The sequence below is a fragment of the Aythya marila genome, assembly GCF_965140915.1.
Source record: "Aythya marila genome assembly, chromosome: 17".
NCBI classification, from domain to species: Eukaryota; Metazoa; Chordata; class Aves; order Anseriformes; family Anatidae; genus Aythya; species Aythya marila.
Genome location: NC_139058.1, coordinates 15507853 through 15532937, shown reverse-complemented (window position 1 = coordinate 15532937; position 25085 = coordinate 15507853). Strand labels below are relative to the sequence as shown.

Below are 25085 nucleotides of genomic sequence, written 5' to 3'. Positions count from 1 at the left end.
CTCACTGGAACCCTCACCGCCCTTACAAAAAAAGCCTCAAGCCCTAACATCAAAAAAACCTTGAAACCCCTACAGACCTAACCCAAACTATTTACCACACTAAACCCCTGAAGACCTATGCCTAAACCCCCTAACCCAAAATCTTAGGATGCTCAAAACCCAAACCCAACCCAAAACGTTAGGATGCTCAAAGCCCTAGCCCAAAAACTTAGGACGCTCCAAACCCTAACCCCAAAACATTAAGACGCACAAAACCCTAACCCAAAAACTTAGTGTAATACACCATGTTATAAATTAGACCACACAATTTACTGGTCTATTGAAAATTATTTTATTAATCAAGTAAGCAGGCACAAACAAAACAGCGCTGGGCGGCTGGGGAGTCTCTGCTCCGCAACAGCACACAACTTCCCCTTCTAGTGTTGCTGTTTTATAGCAGTTGAATTCCGGCTTATCAGGACTTGTTGAACTGGCTGAGGCTGCGCAGTCTATTGTTGAGAGGGGGGTCGTTATTCCTCTGCTTCGTGTTCAGGTGGGGGAAGTGAAGCTGCAAGAAGGATGTCTTGTGATAAGGAATTTCACAGAGTCAGGTTTAACTCAAGGATGTTCATCCAACACCCCCTCCTGCTTCCTCCCTTATCAAGGCCATTAAATTTTACAACCTTCTCTCCCCAACAGATTCTCCAAATTCCTCAAAGACAATGAACAAACCCCCACTAATTTATCACAATCCCCCCTTTTTCTTTTTCTAACATATTTTGTTCATTGAATTTTTGCAATATTTGCTTGCTGAGCATCAAAGTTTCTGCGTCGTCCTTCTCCTGCTCAAGAGATTCATACTTAGCACGCACGAGCATAAGATGAGCTGCCTCTAATCGGCTTTTTACAATTGCAATTACTCGATTGAATATACATGGTCCAAAAGTCAGTGCTAATATAAGTAACAAAAAGAGCCCGGCTATGGTTGATAGCAGGGTAGTAAGCCAACGTGAGTAATTAAACCAGGATTCATACCAATTCTGACGAGCCTCATTTTCCCTTTTGCGTTTTTCTAATCCTTCCCGCAATTTAGTCATTGTATCTCTTACTACCCCAGTATGATCTGCATATACACAACATTCTTCACGTAGGGCTGCACACAGTCCTCCTTGTTGTAAGAAAATCAAATCTAACCCTCTACGGTTTTGGAGTACCGCTTCGGATAATGACCTAACCGATTTTTCCAGAGCTGTTTTTGATTGCTTTATACGGGCCAGATCTTCATCTACGGCAATGCGTAGAGAAGTAAATTCCTGGCTTTGTTTTATCAGGGAAGCAATTCCAGTTCCTGCACCTGCAGCCCCAAGGGCCATTAAAGTGGCTAAGGTGACGGCCGTAATAGGCTCCCTCTTTACCAGATGGTATTCAGCTACTGTGTGATGGGTATACATACACTCTTCAGTGTGGTATAGAATCCTTGGTATAATGACCACCTGTACACAAAAATCATAAGATGTGTTAAACAATTTTAAAGATAGTCAAGGAGTGACTCCCAACGATGAACATACCCACCTAGTGTTATTTGCAGGAATTAACCATTTGTGTGTTTGGTCCATTTTTTTCAGTGGCACAGCACAGATCATTTTTATCTCTTGGAACTGTGCCGATACATCTACCTTTTCCCGTAACTTGAGTCAAAGTTATCCCGATTTCCTGACCCCAACTGCACTTGGAAGGATTTGACTCATTTGAATATTCTGACCTCCCCATATCTCCTATAGCTTCATAATATGGGGGCTTAACACTTACACATAGCCAGCACCCTTCAGTTATCTCAGGATTAGTTTGATTTAGTACCCGGAAACTAGCATTTATAACTTTCCACATACTACTCTCAGGTACAACCCCTTTCTTTTTTCACAATGTTTGGAAGCAGTGTGGGAAAGGATAACTCTGTCAACTTACTAGAAAACACTGTAGTAGCTTGGGCAGTCCCAGGTATCTTTGCAGTCTGGACAACCAAACCTTCCCCTAGTAACTCTTTATTAGGCCTGACTACCTTGGAAGTCTCGGGTTTTTCCTTCTTTATTAGTATGAGTCCTCCCCTATTTGTTCCGTGTTCGTAAAATCTGACATTTTTCCTAGTACCCAGCTAGTATCGTCCGAGTTTGTTATATTTATATATAGAACCTTGCAAATTTCTTTATTTCCGTGGAAGGTTCCTGTATACCCTATACCATACCCTCGCCACCTGTAACGGGGATCCAATTGTCAGTTACAACCTTGCAGCCCATATCCCACTTGTAAGAATTTATCCCAACCAGCCCCGAGTGTCCAGTCTGTAGCAATGGTTTCACACCCCCGGTATGCACAATAATACACATTCAGGCATTTACAGTACCCCTTTCCCAGGTTAGAACGTGGGCAGAAATAAAATCCCATATATTCCCAGCATCAGGGCCTCGAGATCAGCTGACATAGTGTAGAAGTAAAGCTTGGCCCCCCTGATGTTATCTGGGTTGCAATAACCTGTTGATCTTCGAATCGACTTAAAGTCCATTTAAAAGGTTGGTGGGGGTGGTGTTGAGTCGCTATGCAGGATGAAATCACTGCGAGAACCCCCAAATACCGATAGGAATGGCTGAGGCCCATTTCTTTCCCCACTTATTCACTCCTCTGCCTCACTCGTCAGTTGGGTTGCAGCCAACTACGAGGTTTTAGTTCTTCTCGGCAGCAGTAGTGTTCTTCAGGGGAGAGCCTCTACCTTAACCCACAGTACCTATCAAGTTCGTTGCAATGTGAGCTTCAGGTCTTTGTTTCCTGGAGCAATCTCCCACTTCTCGTCACAAATGGGTCCTTTAACGTGGCTGGCATGTATCCATCCTTTCTCCGCAGTCCGGACAGCTGTTTCTGCAGTAAGCAAAACAACATAGGGGCCTTCCCATCGTGGCGTTAAAAAAAGCCTCTTTCCAAGTCTTAATTAGAATTGAGGGTGATCAAGTGGCAATTCCAAGTCATAGGGCATACCATATAGCATTTCAAAAGGAGAAATTCCTACATCAGTTCTGGGCTGCGTCCATATGTTTAACAGTGCAAGGGGTAAGCATTTTACCCAAGAAGCCTTAGTTTCCAGCGTAAGTATTGTTAGTTGTTTCTTAATTTCACCATTCATTCGCTCTACCTTTCCAGAAGAGGAGGGGTGCCAGGGGCTGTGAAAATCCCACTCAATCTCTAAGGCCTGCTTTAATCCTTGCAGTAAAGCTTTACACTCATTCAGTCACGTGGTCAATTAGGACAAACAAGTAACTCAGTAAAGTCTACCTGTATACTTTGGAAAGGTCAAAGCCCTGGCTCCCGTCCCCCTCTAGATGGGTTACAGAAGACCTTTTTATTTACCTTTTGACATATAGTACATCCTCTGCATGTGTGCTTCCCTAAAGTATATATTCCTACACAGACATGCTTTCTTAGAACAACATCACACATTGCTTGCACCTCCCAATGACTCTTCTGATGTAAAACAGTTAATATTTGCCTCATTATCACTTTATTCAGCATTTCTCTCCCATCAGGGAGTATCGATTTTCCTTAAAATGATCCACATATTTGTAACATTAATACCTCCTTGGGAGGTTGTAATTGCTCCAAAATCTTTTTTAAAACTTACCCATATAGATAAGTGGCCCTGTAAACCCCCCGAGGTAAAATTGTCCACCTATATTGTTGCTTCCGCCCCCATTTCAGGGTCTTTCCAGTCAGAGGTGAATATACGTTTGCTCTCAGGGCCTGAGAGCACTCCATTAATAACACTGTTATTCCAGTCTAACAATTTACTATTTGAATGCCCAATTTAATCATCAAATCCCTTCCCAACAAGTTAGTTTCTGCTTTGGATACATACAATAATTGCCCAGCGATCATTTTATCCCCTGGTCTCAGCTTGGTATTCCCCAAAAGTGGCACTGTTATCCCAGTCCCTTCTACCCCCATCACATTTAGGGTTTCATTAGTTAATTTAATCCCTGATGCTTTACAAGTCAGTAATGACTTAGCTGCCCCGGTGTATTGGGTTTGACGGCAAGGTTCGGGGGGGGTGTGAGGGGTGTGGGAGTGGGAAACTGCAGTGGCAGCCCTCGTGAGAAAAACCCACAAACCTCCCCGTGGTAGATAAGGGACAATTTCATCTGGCCCCAAAGGGGCCCACTGCTGCCCAGAGCCAAGCCATGAGCAATACACTCTGTGCCTCTGTGAGAGCACATCCACGAAAACAAACAAACAAACAAACAAAAACCTGCTGCTCAACAGCAGTTGGGAGAGCAAGAAACCCCCCCGCAGACACCAAAGTCAGTGCAGAAGGAGGGGGAGGAGGCGCTCCAGGCGCTGGAGCCGAAGCCCCCCTGCGGCCGCTGGAGAGGCCGCTGGTGGAGCAGGCTGTTCCCCCCTCCCCGATGCTTGGGAAACTGAACAAACACCACAGCAAATATGCAAATATACCAAAACTTCTAGACTGTTACTTAGATAATGCCTACATCACCTTTCCCTGCTCATTCAATTTCAAACAGCTCTGTTAAATACTACATGCCACACCTTTAACACCTTCAGCAACCCTTTTAACACTTCCTTTATCTTTCTCCAGCCCGTACTTTTCTAATACCAGCACCAAAGGCTTAGTCTGAGTTCAACTTAATTCCATACCTTTTCCCTCCAAGATACTGAAACAACATATCAATCAATATACCATATTTCATCCCATTTTCCTTCTTTCCACAAAAACATTGACTGTAATATGGTGTTATAATTAATAGTTCCATTTAGGGGCCACTCTGCTCCATCCTCTAGTTTATAAAGTGGCCACCATTGATTACAATATTTGATAAGAGTTCTTTACTTTCTGTACCCTCTCACCCCACTATATCCCTCCAATGTGTTAGTATACATCCTAGAGGGCTTTTCCTCGGGATTTCTTTGCTTTGAACTTTTCCTATTGTAATCTACAGCACTGTTTTCCTAGAAGCTCTTTACTAGTCAATCCCAATCCCTCCAAAATCCACAATATATAGATACACAAGTAAAATCAGACCACTGTAATTTAACTGCCTGTTGACAATTACACTGAGGACATTTAAACCTGATGAGCCGATAATATGCCTGGGCAAATTTTGTTCCCATAGACCTACACCTCAATGGCAGTTCTTATATTTACATATTTACATATGTATAAAAGAATACTTTAACAAAAATGCCCGGGTTTTTATATATACAATATACAATGTACAGTTATTATTCCAGTTAGAATCATTCCTCAGCAGCTGCAAACATTATGCCAGTTGCCATTAAAGCTCACTTACCCTCCTCCTGTCCTTTTCTTAAAATCTCAGACGTCCCCGGAGTTACTGGGGATGGCCACATATTCCATTCCTGGCTGGGGTCCGCCCAATCGCTATTTCTCGTAGGGGATATAATCCCTCCCTTAAAGCAGATTTCTGATTTCTTGCCCTGCTTCTGGTTACCGGCCCCTGTATTTCATGATCCGATTCTGATTCTCCTGGATTAGCTAATTCAGGGAGTCCATTAAGGACGGGAGCCGTTGGTGCGGGCGGTGGAATATAGGGCAGGGGCGGTGTCGGGACTTCTAAGTCCTTTCTCTTTTTATCCCGCCCTCCTTTTTCTTTTAGAGGATATAGATGCGTCCTCGTATCTGAATTTATCCAGAGGTGTGCATACTCACTTTCTTCCAGACTAAAGGGTTCCTTTGAGTTTACATAAATATTTAGGTCTGACGAACCCAATCTTCAAAAGACCCAAATACAGGCCAGTAAAGGTGGTCTCCTTGAATCTGTTTACCACCCCAAACTTCAACACAATAATGTGTCATTTTTACTTTATTCCTTCCCCGCCTAAAAGGGGAATCCTCCCAATTTTTAATCATTAATCCCGGGGTAACCTAACATCAGATGTTACCCCACCCATGGGACCAGAAGGCTTACTCTTCTTCTGTCCCATCTTCCGGAACACCTTCACACACACACGCATGGATCGCTTCCCCCTTTTCATGGCCCAGTCCCTCGCAGGATGTGGGAACCGCACTACCGAGGGGTCCACACTCGCTTTGTCCGCAATTAGACGTCTCGTTTGTTGTGTTCTGGGATACCCAACCCCAACCGAACGGAACACCGGCCTATACTTACCCACCCCGTGGGTCTTCGTTCAGGCTTCGTGCACAAAGATTGCCTGGGGTTTACCAGTTTTATTTGCTTGTGTCTAATTTTGGTTCGTCGGTGAAGGATTTGAATGAAAGTAGTCCTAGCGAAGGCTGCTGAAATCAGTGGGGCGCCCCCTCCGAAGGTCTTTCAATCAGATTGCCTTCATCCGAGTGTCCTGGTTTCAGTTAGAACAGAATTAATTTTCTTCCTAGTAGCTGGTGGAATGCTGTGTTTTGGCTTAGGATGAGAAGAGTGCTGATAACACCCCGATGTTTTAATTGTTGCAGAGCAGTGCTTATACCAAGCCAAGGACACCTCAGACTTTTGCTCTGTCCTGCCAACAGGCAGGCTGGGGGTGCAGTAAGAGCTGGGAGGGGACAGACCCAGGACAGGTGACCCGAACTAGCCAAAGGGGTATTCCATACCATCTGACGTCATGCTAAACAATATATAGGGGTGGCTAGCCGGGGGGAAGGGGGCCGGACTGCTCGGGGTTAAGCTGGGCATCGGTCAGCGGGTGGTGAGCAATTGCATTGTGCATCACTTGTTTGTACATATTATTAGTAGTAGTACTATTATCATCATTGTATTATTATTATTTTCCTGTCTTATTAAACTGTCTTTATCTCAACTCACGGGCTTCACTTTCCATTTCTCTCCCCCGTCCCAGAGAGGGAGGGGGGAGGGTGAGCGAACGGCTGCGTGGTGTTTAGCTGCCAGCCGGGTTAAACCACGACAGTCTTTTTGGCGCCCAACGTGGGGCACGAAAGGTTGAGATAACGGCAGATCTGACCAGAGTGTGTTAAACTAAAATTGGTATAAGTATTAGACCTGCTTAATAGTCACTTGTCATAATGCTGATTGCTTTAATCTCAACTGTGCTGCGCCTGTTTTCCAAATTGAGTATTATAGCACGTTATTTTCCGTATGTGCTCTCTGTCATGTTGTTTATCCTCTCCGGGCCCTGGTTTCAGACCATTATGGTACTGTGTGTTGTATCAGTGGCTTATGAGATGATGAAATATCTGGCCATGACTCTAACCTGGTATTTGTACTCAGTAAGATCTTCGATTCTATACTTTGGAAACTGTATTTTGGAAACTATTAGCAATTATATCTGTTGCCTTTTTTCATTAGGGAGTCAATCTGTGGAGGGGAAAGGGGAAGATAATTTTTCTTACTTGATCACTCTCCCTTTCTCCTTCACCACCCCTGTACCCTCCTTGATCACTCTCCCTTCCTCCTTCACCACCCTCTTATCCTCCGAGTTTATTACAATAGCTCTCCAAGATATTGAATATCCTTGGGATACTCAGACCAGCATCGTCCTGTTGTTCTGCCTCCTGAATGCGCTTCAGGTTCTGCTTAAAGTTAAACAACTACTTAGGAAGCTCATCCGGAGATCTGCCCGGAGGCAGTATAGTTGTGGGTGGCAGGGAGTATGGGAGGATATGGGCAGGCATCTAGAGCAGTTGGCACCCCCAGTGTTTTGGAAATTCACCCCTGAACAAGTGCAAAATCCTCAAAAACTGGCAGAATGCTTGAATAAAAGGTGTCGCGATTCGGGAAGTTCCAAAGTAACACAAATCATTGTAACATGCTGGGGCCTGGCTCATGCCTATCGAGCTGCCATGGATACTGCTATCAACTTAGTGACAGACCCTGCGGCCACTCCAAGTCCCGTGACAGATCCAACGGCCACTGTGACCCCTACGGTGGACTCTGCAGCCGCTCCAGTCCCAGCTTCTGCAGATGCTCCAGTCCCAGCTCCTGCAGCCGCTCCAGTCCCAACTCCTGAAGCCGCTCCAGTCCCAGCTCCTGAAGCCGCCCCAGTCCCAGCTCCTGAAGCCGCCCCAGTCCCAGCTCCTGAAGCCGCTCCAGCTCCGGTTCCTGCAGCCGCTCCAGCTCCAGTTCCTGCAGCTGCTCCAGCTCCGGTTCCTGCAGCTGCTCCAGTTCAAACTCCTGCAGCCGCACCAGTTCCAGCTCCTGCAGCTGCTCCAGCTCCGGTTCCTGCAGCTGCTTCAGCTCCTGCAGCCACTCCAGCTCCTGTAGCTGGGTCAGAGAAACGAGCTGTAGCAGTGCAAGTTGACCCTGCAGAGGGTATTCCAACCTCTGTGGCAGACCCTATAACAAGGTCAGAGAAACGAGCAGTAGCAGTGCAAGCTGCCCCTGTAGAGAAGGTGAAAAAATGGTATAGAGATTCAGGTCGTTTAGAACGCAGAGAATCTTCTGCCAAATCTAGGTATAGAGACGACGGAGACGACGACGACGCTGGGCCATCAAGGGTTCAGGAGGAGGAAGATGAGGATGCCGAAAAATCAACAGTAACTACCCGAAGCCTAAACGAGCGTGAGTTACGAGATGTGCGAAAAGATTTTGGTCGCTGTATAGGTGAGCAGCTTGTCACCTGGCTGCTCCGATGCTGGGACACTGGAGCTAATTGTGTGGAATTAGACGGCAGGGAAGCCAAGCGACTGGGATCCCTTGCTAGAGATGCAGGCATTGACAAAGCAATTGCAGATGGAGCACAATCTCACAGCCTCTGGAGGCGTCTCCTCTCAGCTGTGAGGGAAAGGTGTCCCTTCAAGGAAGAACTTTTATGTCTACCAGGCAAGTGGACCACTATGGAGAAGGGAATCCAGTATCTGAGGGAATTAGCTGTACGGGAAGTGATTTATGAGGATCCAGACCTCAGACAAACATCCAAAGATCCAGATGAAGTCAGGTGTACGCGACCCATGTGGCGGAAGTTTGTACGGAGTGCACCATCATCATATGCCAGCTCATTGGCAATAATGGCCTGGAAAGAGGATGAGGAACCCACAGTGGATGAAGTGGCTAAACAACTCCGGCAGTACGAAGAAAGTCTCTCCTCTTCCTTACAGGCCTGCGTCTCAGCTGTGGAGAAACTTTCTGAAGAGTTCCACCAACTTAAAGAGAATCTATCTTCATCCCCACCTGAACCAACCAGTGTCCACCGACCAAAAGAGAACACTGTGGAGAAACTTTCTGAAAAGGTTCACCAACTTGAAGAGAGATTATTCTCCTCCGTACCTGTACAGAGCAGTGTCTCAGCTATCAGGGGTAGTCGTTCATACACACAAGGAAGACGATATGGTGGGTACTCACCCCGTGCCACCCTGTGGTTTTACTTACGAGACCATGGAGAGGACATGAGAAAATGGGATGGAAAATCTACCGCGACCCTAGAGGCACGGGTACGTGAGTTGCAAAAGAAAACAATCAGGAAGAAGGGATTCTCTGAAAAGTTTGCTGCTCCAACTTCCAGCAGACAGTCCTTCAAACACAGAAACGAAGAAGATTCCGACCAGGATTAGGGAGGCCCTGCCTCCAGCCAGGGGGAGGAAAGGGATAATCGAGTTTATTGGACTGTGTGGATTCGATGGCCTGGCACATCAGACGCACAGAAGTATAGGGCTTTAGTAGACACCGGTGCACAATGCACTATAATGCCATCGAGCTATAAAGGACCAGAGCCCATCTATATTTGTGGAGTGACAGGGGGATCTCAGCAGTTGACTGTATTGGAGGCTGAAGTGAGTCTGACTGGGAATGAGTGGGAAAAGCACCGTATTGTGACTGGCCCGGATGCTCCATGTATCCTTGGCATAGACTATCTCAGAAGAGGATATTGCAAGGACCCAAAAGGGTTCCGGTGGGCTTTTGGTATAGCTGCCTTAGAGACAGAGGGCATTAAACAATTATCTACCTTGCCTGGTCTCTCAGAGGACCCCTCTGTTGTGGGGTTGCTGAGGGTCGAAGAACAGCAAGTGCCAATCGCTACCACAACTGTGCACCGGCGGCAATATCACACTAACCGGGACTCCCTGATTCCCATCCATAAGCTAATTCGTCAATTGGAGAGCCAAGGAGTGATCAGCAAGACTCATTCACCTTTCAATAGTCCCATATGGCCAGTGCGAAAGTCTAATGGCGAGTGGAGACTAACAGTGGACTATCGTGGCCTGAACGAAGTGACGCCACCACTGAGTGCTGCAGTGCCGGACATGCTGGAACTTCAGTACGAACTTGAATCGAAGGCAGCCAAGTGGTATGCCACAATTGATATTGCTAATGCATTTTTCTCCATCCCTCTAGCAGCAGAGTGCAGGCCACAGTTTGCTTTCACTTGGAGGGGAGTCCAATATACTTGGAATCGACTGCCCCAGGGGTGGAAACACAGCCCTACCATTTGCCATGGGCTGATCCAGTCTGCACTGGAGCAGGGGGAAGCTCCTGAACACCTGCAGTACATCGATGACATTATTGTGTGGGGTGACACAGCAGAGGAAGTTTTTGAGAAAGGGAAGAAAATAGTCCAAATCCTTCTGAAAGCCGGTTTTGCCATAAAACAAAATAAAGTCAAAGGACCTGCACGAGAGATCCAGTTTTTAGGAATAAAATGGCAAGATGGACGTCGTCAAATCCCAATGGATGTGATCGACAAAATAACAGCTATGTCTCCACCAACTAACAAAAAAGAAACACAGACTTTCCTAGGTGTTGTGGGGTTTTGGAGAATGCACATCCCAAATTACAGTCTGATTGTAAACCCGCTCTACCAAGTAACCCGTAAGAAGAATGAATTTGAATGGGGCCCTGAACAACGACAAGCCTTTGAACAAATCAAGCAGGAAATAGTCCATGCAGTAGCCCTTGGGCCAGTTCGAACAGGACCAGATGTAAAGAATGTGCTCTACACTGCAGCCGGGGAGAACGGCCCCACCTGGAGCCTCTGGCAGAAAGAACCTGGGGAAACTCGAGGTCGGCCCCTGGGGTTTTGGAGCCGGGGATACAGAGGGTCTGAGGCCCGCTATACTCCAACTGAAAAGGAGATACTGGCAGCATATGAAGGAGTTCGATCTGCTTCAGAGGTGGTCGGTACTGAAGCGCAGCTCCTCCTAGCACCCCGATTGCCGGTACTAGGCTGGATGTTCAAGGGAAGGGTCTCTTCTACGCATCATGCAACTGATGCTACATGGAGCAAGTGGATTGCACTAATTACTCAGCGGGCTCGAATAGGAAACCCCAGTCGCCCAGGAATATTGGAAGTGATTATGGACTGGCCAGAAGGTAAATACTTTGGGATATCATCAGAGGAGGAGGTGGGTCGTGCTGAAGAAGCCCCACTGTACAACCAGTTACCAGAAAATGAAAAGAAATATGCCCTGTTCACTGATGGGTCCTGTCGTATTGTGGGGAAGCATCGAAGATGGAAGGCTGCTGTATGGAGTCCTACACGACGAGTTGCAGAAGCTGCTGAGGGAGAAGGTGAATCGAGTCAGTTTGCAGAAGTGAAGGCCATTCAGCTGGCTTTAGACATTGCTGAACGAGAAAAATGGCCAGTTCTCTATCTCTACACCGATTCATGGATGGTAGCAAATGCCCTGTGGGGATGGTTACAGCAATGGAAGCAAAACAACTGGCAGCGTAGGGGCAAACCCATCTGGGCTGCTGCATTGTGGCAAGATATTGCTGCTCGGGTAGAGAACCTGGCTGTGAAAGTACGTCACGTAGATGCTCATGTGCCCAAGAATCGGGCTACTGAAGAACATCAGAACAACCAGCAGGTGGATCAGGCTGCTAAGATTGAAGTAGCTCAGGTGGATCTGGATTGGCAGCATAAAGGTGAATTATTTATAGCCCGATGGGCCCATGACACCTCAGGCCATCAAGGTAGAGATGCAACATACAGATGGGCTCGTGATCGAGGGGTGGACCTGACCATGGACGCTATAGCACAGGTTATTCATGACTGTGAAACATGTGCTGCAATCAAGCAAGCCAAACGGTCAAAGCCTCTTTGGTATGGAGGACGATGGCTGAAATATAAATATGGAGAGGCCTGGCAGATTGATTACATCACACTCCCTCAAACCCGCAATGGCAAGCGCCACGTACTTACAATGGTGGAAGCAACGACCGGATGGCTGGAAACATACCCTGTGCCTCATGCCACCACCCGGAACACTATCCTGGGCCTTGAAAAGCAAGTCCTATGGCGACATGGTACCCCAGAAAGAATAGAGTCAGACAATGGAACTCATTTCCGAAACAACCTTATAGACACTTGGGCCAAAGAACATGGTATTGAGTGGGTGTATCACATCCCCTATCATGCACCAGCCTCCGGGAAAGCTGAACGATACAATGGACTGTTAAAGACTACGTTGAAAGCAATGGGCGCTGGGACATTCAAAAACTGGGATACGCATTTGGCAAAGGCCACCTGGCTAGTCAATACTAGGGGATCTGCCAACCGAGCTGGACCTGCCCAATCAAACCTGTTACGTACTGTAGATGGGGATAAAGTTCCTGTAGTGCATGTAAAAAATATGCTGGGTAAAACAGTCTGGGCTACTCCTGCCTCAGGAAAAGGCAAACCCATTCGTGGAATTGTTTTCGCTCAGGGACCTGGATACACTTGGTGGGTGATGCAAAAGAACGGAGAGGTCCGGTGTGTACCTCAAGGAGATTTAATACTGGGTGAGAATAGCCCATGAACTGAATTGTACCATGTTAATTGCTATATAATACTGTATGTTACCGCTACCATGACTACTATAGGTGACTAATTAGAATGAATGGAAAAGAGTGTAACCTGAGCATGACATAAATGGTATGGAATAAGGGGTGGATAGATGTCCTGGTTTCAGTTAGAACAGAATTAATTTTCTTCCTAGTAGCTGGTGGAATGCTGTGTTTTGGCTTAGGATGAGAAGAGTGCTGATAACACCCCGATGTTTTAATTGTTGCAGAGCAGTGCTTATACCAAGCCAAGGACACCTCAGACTTTTGCTCTGTCCTGCCAACAGGCAGGCTGGGGGTGCAGTAAGAGCTGGGAGGGGACAGACCCAGGACAGGTGACCCGAACTAGCCAAAGGGGTATTCCATACCATCTGACGTCATGCTAAACAATATATAGGGGTGGCTAGCCGGGGGGAAGGGGGCCGGACTGCTCGGGGTTAAGCTGGGCATCGGTCAGCGGGTGGTGAGCAATTGCATTGTGCATCACTTGTTTGTACATATTATTAGTAGTAGTACTATTATCATCATTGTATTATTATTATTTTCCTGTCTTATTAAACTGTCTTTATCTCAACTCACGGGCTTCACTTTCCATTTCTCTCCCCCGTCCCAGAGAGGGAGGGGGGAGGGTGAGCGAACGGCTGCGTGGTGTTTAGCTGCCAGCCGGGTTAAACCACGACACCGAGTCACGACACCAAATTGTTATAAATTAGACCACACAATTTACTGGTCTATTGAAATTATTTTATTAATCAAGTAAGCAGGCACAAACAAAACAGCGCTGGGTGGCTGGGGAGTCTCCGCTCCGCAACAGCACACAACTTCCCTTTCCAGGGTTGCTGTTTTATAGCAGTCAAGTTCCAGCTTATTGGGACTTGTTGAACTGGCTGAGGTTGCGCAGTCTATTGTTGAGAGGGGGGTCGTTGTTCCTCTGCTTCGTGTTCAGGTGGGGGAAGTGAAGCGGCAAAAAGGATGTCTTGTGGTAAGGAATTTCACAGAGTCTGGTTTCACTCAAGGATGTTTACCCAACACCCCCTCCTGCTATTTGCTTGCTTAATCCTCCCCGTTATAAAGGCCATTAAATTGTACAACCTTATCTCCTCAGCAGATTCTCCAAATTCCTCAAAGACAATGAACAAACCCCCACTAATTTATCACATCAACCCCCTAACGCTAACGACACTGACCTTAATACAAACCCCAAACTGCCCCTAACCCCAGACAACCAACAACGAAACACACACACACAAAGATGGAAACTACAAAAAAGGCAAAACCCTGGATACAGGCCCCAAATCACAAATACACAACCAAAACGCTACAGAAAAGCCCCAGACGCAGGCCCCAAATGCTACTGCTAGGCCTCAAAAGCTCAAGATGCAACCCAAAGCAAAAATGCAGACCCCAAACGTTACAGAAAAGCCCCCAAACCCAGGCTGCAGATGTCTACAAGCAGACCCCAAACTGCCAAAAGAAGCAGGCACCAACCACACCCAGATGCAGACCCCAAAGGTGTACAAGCAGCTCCCACCCCTCCCCCAGACACAGGCCCCAAGCTCTCCCCCCAAACACAGGCCCCTACAACCAGCACCCAACCCCCTACCCCCGATGCCAGGCCCAAAGGTGTAGAAGCAGCTCCAAACCTCCTCCGTCAACCCAGACTCCAACAGTGTACAAACAGCTCCCAACCAACCCTCCCCTTCCCCCTCCCCCTCCACGACACAGGCTCCAAAGGAATACAAAGAGCTCCCACCCCTCCCTCAGATGCAGGTCTCAAACCCCCCTCAGAAGCAGGCCCCAAAGGTGTACAGTCAGCTCCCAACCCCCTCAATGCTGGCCCCAAGGGTCTACAAGCAGCTCCCCCCTTGCCCCCAGATACCGGCCCCAACCCCCCGACCCCCAGACACAGACCCCAAAAGCCTAATCACAGGCCCTGAACTCTAGAGGCAGGCTCCAAAACCCAGGACAAAGCCCCACTGGTTCGAGACAGGGCCCAAATCCCAGACACAGGCCCCAAACGCTAAACATATGCCAAAAAAAGTATTAGTGCTGCTGCCAAATGTTACAGACAGGCCCAAAAGCCCAAGATGCTCAAGGCTGAGACGTACCTTGGCTTTCTGAATTACTGGAAAGCAGCTTTCATTCTCAGATAATTGTGTGCAGGCTAGATAGGATGGGGCTTCAGGCACCTCTTCACCTGAGGAAACACACTGCCATCAGGCACCGCTGTGCCAGACAAGCTTGTTCTGCTAGAACACCCTTCTCAGATGCACTGTGGCATTCAAGTGAACTGCTTTCATGCAAATATAACGACTGATGTTACAACCCACCTTGCCTGTGGCACCTGATGAACAGAAGAGTAAGCCACCGCAGCGCTTCAAAACCATCCCTGCACGTGCCGCTCCTTGTCACTCTCTGGCCTTATCTCATATCCTTAGTCACTTCTGTGGAGAGCCTGCCACGGCACCTGCAAAGCAAGACGGACACCTTTCATAGTCACCTTGTGCTACTTGGTTGTTCTGCTCCAACCCAGCTCATGACCAGCCCCTCTTCTTACACAGCTCTTCAGAGTGCAGTTTGCTCCTTTGAGCCTGTGCAAGACACCTGTGAAACAAAAAGAAACGCATAGGCCGATGCAGCATCCAAAGACACAGCACAACTAGGTAAGTTAGACTAGACTGGCGGCTAGCAAACGTGACGCCCATCTACAAGAAGGGCCGGAGGGCAGACCCGGGAAACTACAGGCCTGTCAGTTTGACCTCAGTGCCAGGAAAGCTCATGGAGCAGATCCTCCTGAGAGTCATCATGCAGCACTTGCAGGGGAAACAGGCGATCAGGCCCAGTCAGCATGGCTTTATGAAAGGCAGGTCATGCCTGACGAACCTGATCTCCTTCTATGACAGAGTGACGCGCTGGGTGGATAAGGGAAAGGCTGTGGTCTACCTTGACTTCAGCAAGGCTTTTGACACCGTCTCCCACAGCATTCTCCTCAAGAAACTGGCTGCTCTTGGCTTGGACTGGCGCACGCTTCGTTGGGTTAGAAACTGGCTGGATAGCCGGGCCCAAAGAGTCGTGGTGAATGGAGCCAAGTCCAGTTGGAGGCCAGTCACTAGTGGCGTCCCCCAGGGCTCGGTGCTGGGGCCGGTCCTCTTTAATATCTTCATCGATGATCTGGACGAGGGCATTGAGTGCACCCTCAGTAAGTTTGCAGATGACACCAAGTTAGGTGCGTGTGTCGATCTGCTTGAGGGTAGGAAAGCTCTGCAGGAGGATCTGGATAGGCTGCACCGATGGGCTGAGGTCAACTGCATGAAGTTCAACAAGGCCAAGTGCCGGGTCCAGAACCTGGGGCGCAATAACCCCAAGCAGAGCTACAGGCTGGGAGAGGAATGGTTGGAGAGCTGCCAGGCAGAGAAGGACCTGGGAGTGATGGTGGATAGTCGGCTGAATATGAGCCAGCAGTGTGCTCAGGTGGCCAAGAAGGCCAACGGCATCCTGGCTTGTATCAGGAACGGTGTGACCAGCAGGGCTAGGGAGGTGATCGTCCCCCTGTACTCAGCTCTGGTGAGGCCGCACCTCGAGTACTGTGTTCAGTTTTGGGCCCCTCGCTACAAGAAGGACATGGAGGTGCTTGAGCGGGTGCAGAGAAGGGCGACAAAGCTGGTGAGGGGCCTGGAGAACAAGTCCTACGAGGAGCGGCTGAGGGAGCTGGGCTTGTTCAGCCTGGAGAAGAGGAGGCTCAGGGGCGACCTTATCGCTCTTTATAGGTACCTCAAGGGAGGCTGTAGCGAGGTGGGGGTTGGCCTGTTCTCCCACGTGCCTGGTGACAGGACGAGGGGGAATGGGCTTAAGTTGAGCCAGGGGAGTTTTAGGTTAGATGTTAGGAAGAACTTCTTCACTGAAAGGGTTGTGAGGCACTGGAACAGGCTGCCCAGGGAAGTGGTGGAGTCACCATCCCTGGAGGTCTTTAAAAGATGTTTAGATGTAGAGCTTAGGGAAATGGTTTAGTGGGGACTGTTAGCGTTAGGTCAGAGGTTGGACTCGATGACCTTGAGGTCTCTTCCAACCTAGAAAATTCTGTGATTCTGTGAAGTTACTCTCATCTGCTCCCTGACCTCTGCCGCTTACCAGCCCCCGAGGCAGATGCTTCAATCTGCCCTCTTCAAACAGCTACAACACCTCTAAAAGACAAAGAGGGGATGCATACAGTAACAGTGAGAGCTACAACATAACAACTGCTACATCTGTTCCTCACTCACCTTGCCAGAGGCAGCTCTGCGTGTGACGTCCCAGGTTGTACACTGCGTTACCTAACCGGTACCGTAACCCTTACCCTAACCCTTCTTACCCTTACCATTACCCAAATCCTTACCTTTACTTTTTCATTACCCTTACTCTTTCCTTTAACTATAACCTTACCCTTACACTTCCCGTTACCCTAACACATACCCTAACACTTTCCCTTACCCTTACCATAAGCCATACAATAACACTTACTTGTACACTTACGCTTACACTTACCCAAGCAATTATTCGTACAATTACCCTAACCCTTAACCTTACCCATACCCTTACCCTTACTCTTACCCTAAACATTACCCTTACCCTTAACCTAACCCTAAACCTTACCCTTACCCTAACACTTACCCTTTCTGCTACACTTACCCTTAGTCTAAATCTAACCTTACACTTACTCTTAACCTTAACCTTACCCTTAAACTTAACCTAAAACTTACCCTTACGTTTCCTCACCCTAACCCTAAAATTAACCCTAACCATTACCCTAACACTTACCCTTAACCTAACCTTAACCCTTACTCTAACCCTTACCCTGACCCGTACCCTTACACTTACCCTAACCCTTCCTCTTACCCTTTCCCTTACCATAACCTGTACCCTAACACTTTCTCGTACCCTTACCCTTAACCTTATGCTAATCCTAACCCTTACCATTACCATAACACATACCCTAATGCTTATCCTTACCCTTACACTTGCCCTTACCCTTGCAAACAGCTGCAACGAGCCGTGTGTCCTCCGGTGTGCTGACTCCACCTCAGTTGCTGCCTGCTCTACCACAGCTCTAAAGGGCTGTGGTATGGTCCTGCCTGGTGACAAAGAAGGCACCACGTAAGAAGCGGAGGTTCTGTCCTGGTTTCTTGCCACCGGATACTACTCTGTCCAAGTGAGAGCGTGGCTCGTCTTCCCAAGAAGCACGGGACATCTCCTGACAGTTTTCTAGCCATCGCTCGGGGCTGGAGACCCACAGCGGGCCTTAGAGCGCCCCCCAGACCTTTCCTAACCAGCACGGTCGCCTCCATATCTTGTTGGGTGACAGCTTGAACCACGCGGTGCCACTCAGCGGCTGCTGCCTCGGTCCCGTGCTCTGGCACACCGGCCCATCAGAAAAGTTGCCTTTCCAGCCCCTGGCCAGGTTAGGACAGCAACCAGTGACCGAGAGTAGGAATGTCAGGGCACGTCTCTGCTGTCCTCCTTTGTCTGCCCTTTCATCAGGGAGTGTGATGGCATTTCAAGGCATCACCAAGTGGTCGGGCAAGATGCCAATGGCCTTGACAACACTGCAAGGAAGGCTTTGTTTCTGCAAGTACAAGGACGTGCGGTCGTGACCAGAGTCACTTACACACCGGAAACCTTGTCCCCAGTATGACGGATACCAGCGTGTGGATGACTCACACCGAGGTTCACCTGAGGTTTCTTACAATGCCTCAGCACATTCTGGTGACTCACAGGTAAGCGCAAAGCGCTCTGCTGATGCCACCTTGCAATTAAAGGGCACTGCATGTGCCTCTCTGTCCCTTAGCAAGAGAAAACAAGCAAGAGCCTCTGGGTCAGTGACCGGCTTTGGGTACAACTGAACTCCCCAGGGGAGCCTTCTCGCAGCCCACGTTGCAACTGGACCCTCTGTCTTCGCTCTTTCTGAGAAACCTGAAACATAGCCCTACCCGGCATGGGAGAGGAATTCCAAATAGGGCCCCAGAAAACGCGTTCAAAGCCCCTTTCACCCATCCAAAAGTGCCCCCAAAGGAAGGCTTTGGGTAGAACTGAACTGCCCAGGGGAGCCTTCACGCAGCCCCACATGCAACTGGACGCTCTGTCTTCGCTCTTTCTGAGCAACCCAAAAGATAGGCCTACCCGGCATGAGAGATAAGTTCAAAAGAGGGCCCCAGAAAAGGCGTTCAAAGCCCCTTTTGCCCAAAATAAGTGCCCCCAAAGGAAGGCTTTGGGTACAACTGAACTCCCCAGGGGAGCCTTCACGCAGCCCCACATGCAACTGGACCCTTTGTGCTCACTCTTTCTGAGCAACCCGAAACACAGCCCTATCCGGCATGGGAGAGGAATTCCATATAGGGCCCCAGAAAAGGCGTTCAAAGCCCCTTTCGCCCATCCAAAAGTTCCCCCAAAGGGAGGGTTTGGGTACAACTGAACTCCCCAGGGGAGCCTTCCCGTTCCTGTTCCCGTTCCACTTCCACTTCCCCTTCTCCTTCTTTTTCTCCTTCCCTTTCCTCTTCTTCTTCCCCTTTCTCTTTCCTTTCCCCTTTGTCTTCCCCTTCCTCTAACCCTTTAACCATTATCCTAAGTCTTACCCTTATTCTTACTCTTACCCTTATCCATATCTTAACCCTTACCTTTACCCTAAACTAACCGTTACACTAACCCTTTACCTTACCCTTACACTAAACCTAATTCTCTCACCCTATCCCTAACCCTAATACTCTCACCCTAACCCTAACCCTAATACTCTCACCCTAACCCTAACCCTAATACTCTCACCCTAACCCTAACCCTAATACTCTCACCCTAACCCTAACCTAACCCTAACCGGAATCCAAACCCTTACCCTAACCCACTCACCCTATCCCTAAATGAACCCTAACCCCTAACCCTATCCCTAACCCTAAACCCTAACCCTCTAACCCTCTTCCACACTACCTGGGAAAACAAAGGGATTAAATGATCGTTGCATTCACAACACATCACCCAATGGTGTGTGTTTGTTGTTGTTGTTTTTAGTGCGTGTGTGGTTTTTTTTTTAAATCTGCTTTTGCTCAACAGAACGCAGAGTGCAGACAAGAGACCTGGGGTGTTTCTAGAAGCAACGATCCCCATGCTTTTGCTGCAACTTTGAATATTAAAAGGACAATACAACCCAGCAAGTAACTGGAACTTTCTTAACTGGAATTAGTTCACCCACACTACCTGGGAACACAAAAGGACAAAGTGATGCTGGGTCAAAAAAAAAAGGACAAATGCTGATGGGTCAAAACACACTACAGAACACTGGTTCCAGGCCCTCCGCTGCACCGACTTGAGACCCATCCCTACGCTCGCCAAGGGGCAACCTCAACCCAAATACAGCCACAGCATTTCAGCTTCAACACAGGTTTGGGAACTGCTGGAAAGCAAGCTTCATCCTCAGCGAGGTGTACTCAGGCTACACAGGACAGGACTTCAGGCACCTCTTCACCTACCAAAGACTACCGCCATCAGGAACTGCCATGCCAGACAACCTTTTTTCTACACAACACCTTGTTCAGGAACCACACAGCATTCCAGCTACCTGCTTTCCTCCTACTCTAAAGGCTATCTCAGCCCACCTTGTCTGTGGCACCTGATAAACAGGAGAGAAAGCAATCACAGCAGCAAAAGCCACAGCACCCTTAGGACAGTTACTCTCATCCCCTCCTGTACCTCAGCTGCTTGCCTGCCCCACGTGGCAGATGCTTCCATCTGTTCTTTTTTACCCGCTTAGAGCACCTCTAAAAGGTAAGCTGGAATTTTACTCTATTGGATGTAGGAAAATAACTGCAGTGACAACAGCACCCCAAAAATTAACAGCTACCTCTGCTCATCATGCACCAGAGTCACTCCAGAGGCGGCTCGGGTCATGACATCTTGGACTGCACACTGCGTTTCAGCCTGAAAAAAGGAACACACAGGCAGAAAATAAACATTCAGCTGCCAGCAGTAGCACCCACCCCTCAACAACATAAGTGACGCCATCTTTAGTTTTATCCTTTCAAAACAGCAGGCTACTTGCCTCTGTACCTGCAAATTAGGTCCAAGCTTGAAAAGAGCAGCCAGCATCACCCACACTACCTGGGAACACAAAAGGACAAAATGACCACTGTACTTGCAAGCACCCAACTGCCACACTGCTCCTCTGTCTCAAACAGCCTCACCTCGGACCCTCGGAGGGAAACACCTGAGCTTCTTCCCTTCGCTTCGGATAAGGGATGACCACGCTGACAACACTAACCTTCCCTCAGTGCTTCGTGACATGAGCATTTCCCTTCCCTGTCCACGACTGCACAAAGCACCTGCAAAGACAAGAGAAAAGCACACTCTGAGGCACCTCACAGCCACAGCGTATCTGCTGCAATACCTCTCTCTTCCCAGCTCCATTACTTAAGCGGATCACCAGCTCTAACTGAGATTCTTCGCTCACAGCGCCACAGCAAACTCTGCCCAGGCCAAACAACACACACTACACAAGCTACATTGCTCAAAACACAGGAGCTGAAACGTTCCTGCCCAACGATCGGTCGCATAGCACAGGAAGGATGCCGCACATTCCCAGAAACAAAACCTGAGCAGCTCCCCACCTCCTCCTGCCAACCATGCTCAGCACACACACTATTCGCCTCTCAAAAAAAAAAAAAAGTTAGAACATAAACACACACAAAGAAAAACAACTGAGCTCCACAAAATCCAAAAAGACATTCACACAGCAGCCCCGGCAGGGGTAATCACAGACTCACCCTTTGCAGATGAAAGAGGTGACCGATACAACCCTGCTCAGTCTCTTGGCAATCCTGCATCTACACTGTCAAGCCTCTTGTAGCATGTAATCAAGCTGGTTTTAGTCCTCTGGTGAATTACACAAGTGGTTTTATACATCTAGAGATTCAAGTATAACTCAAAAACAGAAGAGTATCCCGCTATCCTAAAAAACAGCGAGCCAGCAGCCTTCTATTAAGTGAATCCCAAGCACTTAGAAATCTAGAAAACCATAAAATCTAGAAAACGCCAGCCTGCCTAAAGAGCCCTGCAACTGACTGAAGGAAACACAAAGCACTTACCCCAAAGAGCAGCCCATGCAGAAGGAGCTCTCTGATGCCATGCCTGGGGCTCACAAACAATTTGGCCCCGCCCAGCACCCAAACCCAATCACCTGGGAAAGGGGAGGGGCAAAGCACAAGAAAGTAGGAAGAGAGGAGGCACAGCAGCAGCTGTGTTTTTTTTTGTTTGTTTGTTTCTTCTTTCTTTTTTGTTTCTTTTTTTAAATCTGCTTTAGCTCAAAAGCACGCAGAGAGCAGACAAGAGACCTGGAGTGTTTCTAGAAGCAAAAATCCCTGTGCTTTTGCTGCAGCTTTTAATATTGAACTGACAATATCACCAAGCACATATCTGAAACTTCTTCAACTGGAATTAGTTTAAACAGGCTCACCATCATCTGCAAACACAGAGAACCAGCATTCGCTAGTGTGCCAGCCCTAATACCCACCTCCTCCACAACACTCACTGCTACTGATGCAACATACCGTTGTGCAATACCTCTCTGTTCCCAACTCCTTTACCTCACCTAGCTCCACTTGAGAAACGTGCCCGGGCGGTGCCGTGCTTTAAATGTGCCCAGGAGCATTATTTAGTGCCCATAAACCTAACCCTAAACCTAACCCTAACCCGTAAATAACTGACCAAAAATAAAACCCTAAGAACCTAACCCTAACCCCAACCCTCAACCTAAACCCTAACCTTAGCCCCAGCCCCTAACTCTAACCCCAGTTCCCGAGTACTACGTTTCCTGGCATGCTGTAGGCACTCAACATGGCCTCCCGGAAGTCCAGAGTCCCAGAACTTAATTTCCCGGCATGCTCTGGGCACTCAACATGGCCTCCCGGAAGTCCGGAGTCCCAGAACTACATTTCCCGGCACACTCTGGACACTCAACATGGCCTCCCGGAACTCCAGAGTCACAGAACTACATCTCCCGGCATGCTCTGGGCATCCAACATGGCCTCCCGGAAGCCTGGTGCCGGAAAACTACACCTACCAGCATTCTCCGGACAGCTGGCATGGCCAATCAGAGGCCGAGTTTTCGACAACTACATTTAACAGCACTCACTGTAACCCTAGCCCTTACCGCCCTTACACAAAAAAGTTCTCAAGCCCTAACACTAAAGAACCTCAAAACCCCTACAGACCTAACCCAAACTATTTACTACACTAAACCTCTGAAGACCTATGCCTAAAACCCCTAACCCAATAAATTAAGATGCTCAAATCCCAAACCCACAAAATTAAGATGCTCAAAACCCAAACCCAAAAAATGAGGACGCTCCAAACACTAACCCAAAATATTAAGATGCTCCAAACCCTAAACCAAAACATTAGGACACTCAAAACCCAAACCAAACCCAAAACATTAAGACGCTCAAAACCCTAACCCAAAAAATTAGGACACTCAAAACCCTAGCCCTGGAGAACCTAACTTAAAAAAAGAATTAAGATCTTAAAACCATAACCCTAAATAACGGACCAAAAATAAAACCTTAAGACCCTAACCCTAAAAAAACTATCAACACTACAACCCAAAAACTCTAAAACCCTAACATGCTAACCCTGAAACCCTTAAATCCTAGCCCCCAAATCCCTAAAATCCTAACCGTTAAAACTCCAACACTAAAATCCTTAAAACCCTAAACATAAACCCTGAAACCCCTTACCCTGAAACCCAACCCTAGTGCCCTATCCCTGAAACCTTAAAACCATGAATCAATCTTTGGAAAATAACATAGGCTCAGGAGCGGATCTCAGTACAGTAGCATTTTTATTTGAGATTACAATGGAGGGGGTCCCGCAAGCAGGAGGGTGCCTCCTAATTCCATACACAGTTTATATACTTTGTTTTTTCCTCCCAAGGACCAGGACCCTCCCCTGTTTCCCCATTAACTGTGCAATCCAGGTTCATACTCTAGCTGGTGCTTCACAGAAAATACACAACTGCTGCTGTTACAAGTCACATTTCTTTTGAGGCTTTTACTCTTTGAGGTGGTAATGTTTCTTACGCCGTGATTTCCACCTAATGGCAGTAAGGATTCTGGTTGTCTGCATTTTACAAGGTTGTCTGGTGTAATAAATGAATAAGTCCCAAATAGGATTACAATCAAAGTTTACAATTTATTAAATAAATAGAGGTTAGCAAACAGCACTGGGTGCACTGGGAGTCTCTGCTCCACCAAGACACACACAAGTTACATCAGGCGGCTGTTTTTTATGCTCCTAGGCTAATACATATTCATTACTACTCTGAGAAAAGGTGGGTTTATTATAATTAGTTCCTGGAATCCAAACCCGCCCACTGGCGCATGCATTATCAGTCTCCGGTGGTCCCTCTGGGGGTCTCTCGTACTGAAGGCTCATAGTCTTCCTCCCAGGCTTTTCCCTTGTCCTTTTCTTTTGTCCATCTTGGCTGGATGTCAGAGACTTGCGTAGTGCCCCATGCAATAGTCATAACAGTTAGCAGTTATTCTGAAACCCCTTTGTTCTCTTATCCCCTATTGACCCGAATTGCTGGACCATTCCTTTGCAAGATGAGAAGAGGTAAAGAGAGAAAGAGGAACAGCAGCCCTGTTTTTGGTCTGGCTTAGTTCAACAGGGTGCAGCACAAGCAACCAGGCTGTTTCTCTTCAAAGACTTGCCTTAGCATTGGTGAAGGAAACTGACCGGGCTGACAACCCTCTCATCTTTTTGCACCACTCTACAACATGGGGACTTCACCTCTCCAAGGCTGCACGAGGGAAGGGCGGAAACAAGAAAAAAAGCACATCCTGAGACACCTCATAACCACAGTGTTATGAGTTAGGGTATGGGTTAGGGTAAGGGATAGGATAAGGGTAAGGGTAAAGGTAAGGGTAAGAGAAAGGGAAAGGGAAAGGGAAAGGGAAAGGGAAAGGGAAAGGGAAAGGGAAAGGGAAAGGGAAAGGGAAAGGGAAAGGGAAAGGGAAAGGGAAAGGGAAAGGGAAAGGGATAGGGAAAGGGAAAGGGAAAGGGAAAGGGAAAGGGAAAGGGAAAGGGAAAGGGAAAGGGAAAGGGAAAGGGAAAGGGAAAGGGTAGCGGAAAGGGTTAGGGTAAGAGTAAGGGAAAATGTAAGGGTAAGCGGAAAGGGTAAGGATAAGGGTTAGGGAAAGGGTAAAGGTAAAGGTTAGGGTAAGGCTTAGGGTAAGGGTAAGGGCAAGGGTGAGGATAAGGGTAAGGATAAGGGTAAGAATAAGGGTAAGGGAAAGGGTCAGGGTAAGGGTCAGGGTAAGGGTAAGGGTAAGGGTAAGGGTA

At 47.9% G+C, this 25085-nt stretch overlaps 1 long non-coding RNA gene across 8 annotated transcripts; it reads right to left on the bottom strand.

Moving 5' to 3' along the window:
• Positions 1 to 338: 338 nt before the first annotated feature.
• Positions 339 to 22552, bottom strand: LOC309884784. 8 transcript variants are annotated; one of them, XR_014318687.1, is made up of 9 exons: positions 21512 to 22552; positions 20933 to 21070; positions 20791 to 20849; positions 20593 to 20669; positions 17736 to 17839; positions 15062 to 15198; positions 14840 to 14928; positions 6168 to 6357; positions 339 to 2889 (listed from the first exon to the last, which is right to left on the bottom strand). It is a non-coding gene; the product is annotated as an uncharacterized lncRNA (long non-coding RNA). The 8 variants fall into 8 exon arrangements; XR_014318689.1 differs by having other exon boundaries at positions 20799 to 20849; XR_014318693.1 differs by lacking the exon at positions 17736 to 17839 and having other exon boundaries at positions 20799 to 20849; positions 21512 to 21620; positions 21833 to 22552.
• Positions 22553 to 25085: the final 2533 nt, after the last annotated feature.